A 6880-nucleotide genomic window follows, 5' to 3' on the forward strand; every position below is an offset into this window, starting at 1 on the left:
TACCCAGTCTTTTCTGTATATTTTATTTTATGTTTCGCAGTTTGGCTTTGAACTTGAGATCTTGCTGCTGCAGCCTCTTGCGTGGCTAGGATTACTGGCATTTGCCTCTGCAGCTAAGGTCCTGCCTTTTCTTTTCACCCATCCCTGTTGGGTTTTCCTCATCACCCTGATCTTATAACTTAGGTGTGCCACAGACTCCAGTCCTTGAAAATGTTCTTTTATCTATACTCACTCTCTTTGTGTCCTTACCAAGAGCCACCTCTTCAATATTATCTTTTTGGTGTTGACACCCAAATCCCTGTCTTTACCTCAAGCGTGCCTGCTGAACACTGGCTCTTCCATCTGATACCTGCTGAAAGTTCACTTACAGATACAGTACCTCCAATTTAGAGGATCTCTAACTGGGCTCCTACCCACTCTGCCAACTCCCCCCAGCTGCACAGAAGTCCACTTAAGTTCCCACCAAGGTAAAGAAACTGGGCTCATTCTACCCATAAAATGAAGTTGCATATTTCTGAACCCTCATAGCAGGAAAAGAATTTTCAGGATGTGTAAGCAAGAGACATAAAGGGATTTATAATAGAAAGACATCTAAATGTAACATTATAACCTCAAAGAAATACAATCTGAACCATCCAGGGAAAGGCTCCATGATTTGGAGTTGGCATATTTCTTGAGTCTCAGAGGCATCTCCATGCTGTGTGATTAAGGTTGTATATTCTTCCAGTCTGTCTTCTTACCCATCTGGTAGGGTATGTTAGAACGTAAATGATTTACACGTGTTTGAAGATGAGATATAATCTGTTGAGAGAAGCACAATTTACAAGTGAAAAAAGACAATCTAAGTACAGGCAGAAAAAGGCCAATTTGCAGGTGAAAATGAATTGACTAGGTTTAATATGTCTTGGCAGCAAAAGAAGAAAAAAAAATTAACTGGAGTCAAGCAAATTCTGTGTCTTGAAGCTGCAGTTTTTCTTTAAATTACAATGTAAAAATTCTGATATTCCTTGTCTCCTTTCTAAGAATCTTTGTTTCTTCTATCCTACCTCATTGGCATGGCTATCAAAGGCAATTCCATGCCCCAGCGTTTCATGCTGAACACCCTGGCATCCCTCTGTCTCTCACCTTCCGTATCTAACCTAGGAGCAAGTCGGTTCTCCGCACGCTGTGAGCGGGAACTACCTACCTCCTCCCACCTCACTCATTACCACATTATAATTTCCTACCTAGATTTTTTTTTTTAAAGCTTCCTGTTGTTTGCCATATGATGCATTCTCTGATCTTCCTTCAAGTCTATTCTGAACACAATTGCTAAGGTGATACTTAGAAAAGCTAAGTGTGAGTGATGCTGTCCTCATCTCAAAGCCTTCCAGAGGTGTGGCGGAACCATCCCCGTGGCCTGTAGCTATGGCCATGCCCCATCACTTTACTATGTCATCTTCAGCCAGCTTCTTCAACTAGGGCCAGGGATGTTGGCCTCCTTTTGTCTTTGAAGAAGCCAGAGCTGCTCCCACTTTGGGCCTTTCATCACCACAGTCCCCTCACTTGGGAGGCTCTGGAAGCATACATATTCACTCTGTTTTCCTCACTGTTATGGTTTGTGTCTATTTGTCCCCCCACCAAAGCCTCAGGTAGTCATGGGGTAGACTTCTACAGTTTGTGATTGACTCATGATCCACCGGCACTATGGGTGTGAGTGCTGCACCCAGCCTGGGGTGGACAACTTGAATGTGATGTAAGGGAGAAACACTTGCTCTCTGTGGGCACTGGTGTTGCTGCTCTTCCATTTTGCTCTTGCTGTTTTGCTGTTTCGTGCCACCGTGAACTGCTGCCCTCTGCATGTGCCAGACTGCCTTGGAGCCACCTGAGTATGGACTGAAACCTCCAGTAACTGTGAGCTAAATAAACTTTCCTTCTTAATTTTGAGTGTCAGGTATTTGTCCCAGCAACGAGAGAAGAGGAACTAAGACACTCACCCTGCCTACCTGTGCTCAAATGCCCCTCCATAAGGCCTTCTTTGCCCTTGCTTTTGGCTCATTTCTGTTCCTCTTTGTTACTTTATTTTCTCTTCCTGGCATCCCTCATCACTCTCTGGCATCCTGTCTATTTTACTTATTTCATTAATAGCTTGCATCTTCCCAGATGAGCGTCACATTCTAACAGATTGCAATACACTTCCGTTTCATCTATTCCTATCATCAGCACCCAGCATAGTGCCTGTTATGTAGAACAAACTCAATTATTTTTTCAAATGAGTAATTAAATAATTCTACACCTTTTCTAGTTTATAGACCTCTGAACTATTTTATTATTTATTTATTTTTTAATATTATTATTTTTTTTTTGTGTGTAACAAGGGATTGAACTCAGGTCCTAGTGCTTGTAAGGGAAGCGCTTATTCTACTGACCCATCTCCCCAGCCCCCTTTGAATTATTTTAAAATTTAATGAAATCTATGGAAACTTCTCCCTAGGGACAAAATGCTATACACACACAGTTTATACTCATATTCCATGACTAACATACTTATGTGGATCCACTGCAAATTACGGCTGTGAAGTGGTTCATCCATTCTTTCTAGAAGAGGAGAAAGAACAAAACCCATGCCTCTATTGTCTGTTTAATGATTGCTAGCCCCCATACTGGGGTTAAGAACTGTGTAGTCCTTATCTTTGTGAGCCTTAATGTTACTAGCATTGTTTTATTTTATTTTAATGTATTTAGTACTGGGTCTCACTACTCAGATTGGACTCCTAGTGATCCTCCTGTTTTCAGCCTTCCAAATGCTAGGGTTACAGGTATGTGCCACCATGCCTAGTCTCAGTCCCTGTCTCAGTGGGCCCTGGGAACAGGGCTATCATGGTATGCTGGGGAACAAACCTCAGTCCCTGAGCCTTTCTTCGCAGACACTTTCATCCACTGAGCTATCATCTGGCCAGCCCACTAGCCTTGTTTTAGAAAGATGAAGATGACTTTCTGAGAACTGGGTGGCATTCTATGCATCTTTTTCTACCCATACTCTCCAAGTTAATTTATTTTTCCTTCACTTCTTCTTTCTTCTGAAGGCATTTCTCTAAATTCCACAAACCTTAAAGCAGGAATGACTGCAATCATATTAGCTAGGAAGTACATGCAAATGGACAGATGACTTCATTGTAATTCCTGTGTTTCCCATTGAAAGTTCTAAAGCCGGCCAAATAGTTCAGCAGATTAAAATGCCTGCAGGCAGGTATGGGGGCCAGGCGTTCAATCCCTGGGCCTGCTATGCTGGCCCAGCCCCCGGGGTACACTGAGACAGCAATTGAGACTGGGTGTGGTGGGGCACGCCTGTAGGCCCAGCTCTTGGGAGGCTGTGAACAGGTGGATCACTGGGAGTCCGATCTAGTAGTAAGACCCTGAACACCCTGTAGACCTTTCCCTAAAATAAATAAATAAATAAATAGTTCTGTAATCATCTGTTAAGTAGGTATTGTGCATGAAACAGAATGGTGCATTTGTAGCTGAGAATTTCTCAAATAGCAGAATTTTACCTTCGGTACTTCCTAAGGAAAACAAGCATTGTGAATCAAGGATTTATAGGTGACCAGGTTTCTGTTAGCCAAGTTGGAAGACCTGGACTTAACATGCTGGGATCTCGGCTTGATTAAAGGCTGCAGAGAAGCTGATACAGTAAATAGTCTTGCTATCGGTGGACTCATATTTCCTGTTACAGATAAACCAAGCTTTGCTATAAAGCAATCAGGGAGCACCGCAGTGGCTGATTCAGCACTCGGCCCTTGATTGGGCTGGTGCCTTCCATTGGAAATGGTGTCAAAATCATAAATATACACTTCCGAGGTGCAAGGCAAGCAACGAGTTGAATATAAGTGAGATCAGTCCTTCCTGCAAACCTCGGTCCCTCTCCCCACATTCTAGGACAGAACAAGCTACCACGCTTTTTTTCCGAGGCCTCACTGATGCTCTTCCTCTGAAGTCCAGCTAATGACCTGGGAGAAGAGTGCAGAGTTCTCAGAGAAGCTACCTGGGCCTGCGCTAGCAGAGGCAGTGCTTATGCTCTGGACTTCCCACAAGTCTGAGCTCGAGGGAGGAGGACAGGTGCATGAATAATCCAACCTAATCCGTTTATGTTCGGCTCTGAACTTCTCGGTATGCTTCATATTCTCACTAATTTTATTTTTTTTGGGGGGGTACTGGGAATGTTAATAGTATAATTGTGTGTTCTTTTCTTTTTTTCATGTGTGTGTGCTTTAAACAATTAATTTAACTGAAATGGACTCACATTTGCTTCTGAAGTGACTTACATTTATTTTGATAAATCTTTTCCCCATGATGATTTACAGGATCTTCAGGCCAATATAAATATTTTATAAATATTTGAATATTTGGATATATACCTGCAAATACTTCAGCAATACCTTTCAGTAAGAAAAACACTGAAGGGTAAAGACTAGACACAATTACTAGGGACAGTGAAAATCTGCTGCAAATATTTCTGACATAAGAAAGCACCGCATACCTGTACAACTAAGAAAATCACCCTTACAACACAGGATGATTTTATTTTTACATAAGACCTAGAACACTTAAGCTGCCAATTAGGTACTGAATGGCAGAGCAACACCCCCAGTTTATGCCATGAATTCATAGGGAATGGGTTCCAACAAATCAGGGTTCTTTCCATTGGTCCTCACAAAGTATGCTTCTCTGGGAGGAGCAGGCTGGTGCTTCAGTTGAACCCAGGTACCTTTCTCTTGGCTTTGTTCTTTTTCTGATCAATTTCCTTGACACATTTCAGGAAGTTCTCACTACTTTTTGAGAGTTTAATATGCTCAATATGCACATTGATCCTCTTGGCATTTATCTTGCCCTTAACTTACTTGTTTACAACAATGCCAACAGCATGCTGGGTAATGCTGCAGACTCTTCCCGTTTTGCCATGGTAACATTTGTGAGACATTACTGTTTGCCATACCCATTACCTTGATGTCTGCAATATCACCCTTTTTGTAGATTCACTTGTATGTGTCCAAAGGAACAACCCCATATTGCATTTTTTTTTATTTTTAAACAATGTTTTTAATTTTTTAATTTTTTATTGTAATAGATTACAATTGAAAATGAATTATTTACAAACATAAATGAATATGACAATAAAATTGTCCAAAATAAAAATGAAGAAAGAATTTACAGATCAGTCATAACAGTTCACTGTGTCAAAACCAAGAAGCTTATATTCATATAATTAGAATTCTCAAAGTAGAAAGGAGTAGGCAATAAATATTTAAAGATTTAAAATTTCCAAATTTAGTTCAACTTATAATACCACATTTCCAGGAAAAATGAACCTTTTTGCACAAGAAAATACATAAAAATGAAAGTGTCCAAAACTTATTGTAAAGAGAAAAATCATTAAAGCATATACATAAAAATATTAGCTATGGAAGAACAAAATTAAATAGCATCTTATTCCACATTAGAAAGAAAGAAAAGGACCAAATGTGTAAGAAACTAGACTAATTAAAGGACTGAGAGAAAAAAAAAATCTGTCCTCTTTGAATTTTATACTTAGCAAATATACTTTTGAAAACTAAAAGTAAGATTTTCTAGTTATACAAACTTGAAATATTTTAATACCTCCAGAAGTAACATATAGGCAGTAACAAAGAGCATAATTCAAAAGGCAAGAGAAGTTGCAGTATGCTCCTGGATGAACGATAGAGTTCTCAATATGATAGTTATGCAGGACTATATAAAAGATATATTAGATGAACCTCTATTTAAAGGTCATTGAAGATTTCTATGAAACAGTACCAATCTTATGTTGGGTTAAACATGTATTTTTTTCCATATATGTGTGTGTATGTGTGTATAAAAGACAGGGAAGAAGTAATATAAAAGTCAACAGAAAATGGAAATATACTTTTTAAAGTTTCTAATACGAGAAGATATCATATGATGTCTTTTAAATAAATTGTAAAAGATATAGTATAAATCTTAGAACAAATTTAAGATTAAGCAATATTCAGAAAATACTAATTAATTAAAAATTAAATGTTTAAAACAATTGAACTGAGAAAAAGTTTTCGTGATAGTAAAGAAATACTAAGAGTAAAACATAAGATAAATACTGGAATGGCAAATAAATGACCAGCACTTCTAACAGTGGATAGGATATTGCACAAAGTTCTATGTGTTGTGAACATGCATAATGACCATGACAGTTACTGGTGGCTAGGCCTCACTTGTGGAAGTGAGCTACAGTAATTTCTTTGAAATCCACCCTGTAGACCAGATGGAATCATGACCCATAGGGTAGAAGAGAAGTCCATTTGTAGAGTGTGCTGATGGAAATATTTTGCTGCTGGACACAAAAGAATAACTGAAAGACTACTACTGTATACCTCTTGTTCTCCTGTGTTTAATTGTTTGCCCTATTTGGTGGGTTCTTTCCATTTTCATTCATGGGGCTTTGATCATTTTGCTCCCTCTCTAGAACATCCTTTAGTAGTCTGTGTAGGCTTGGCTTTGTCACCATGAAATTCTTTAGTTGTTGTTTGTCATGGAAGTATTTCACTTCTCATTATACTTGAAAGAGAGTTTTTCAGGGTATATCAGTCATGGCTGGAGTTTGTGTTCTTGCAAGACTTGAAGTACTTTGCTCTATGCTGTTCTTTACTTGATGGTTTGTGAAGAGAAATCTGTCATTATTCTGATGGGTTTTCTTTTAAATGTGATGTGTTTCTTTTATTTAGCGACTTTTCGTATACTGTTCCTATGCTGAATTTCTGGGCTCTTGATTATTATATGTCTGGGTGTGGTTTTCATTGGATTGATACTATTTGGAGTTCTATATGCTTTGGTTACTGGATGTCAGATTGTT

General features: G+C 39.0%; 1 protein-coding gene across 2 annotated transcripts in view; it reads left to right on the forward strand.

Annotated features, from left to right (window-relative positions):
• Positions 1–6880, forward strand: part of Ctnna2 (catenin alpha 2) — a 1043423-nt gene that overhangs the window by 682206 nt on the left and 354337 nt on the right. The gene's annotated exons all lie outside the window — the stretch shown is intronic.

The sequence above is a fragment of the Octodon degus genome, unplaced genomic scaffold, assembly GCF_000260255.1.
Source record: "Octodon degus isolate 3935 unplaced genomic scaffold, OctDeg1.0 scaffold00058, whole genome shotgun sequence".
Taxonomy (NCBI): domain Eukaryota; kingdom Metazoa; phylum Chordata; class Mammalia; order Rodentia; family Octodontidae; genus Octodon; species Octodon degus.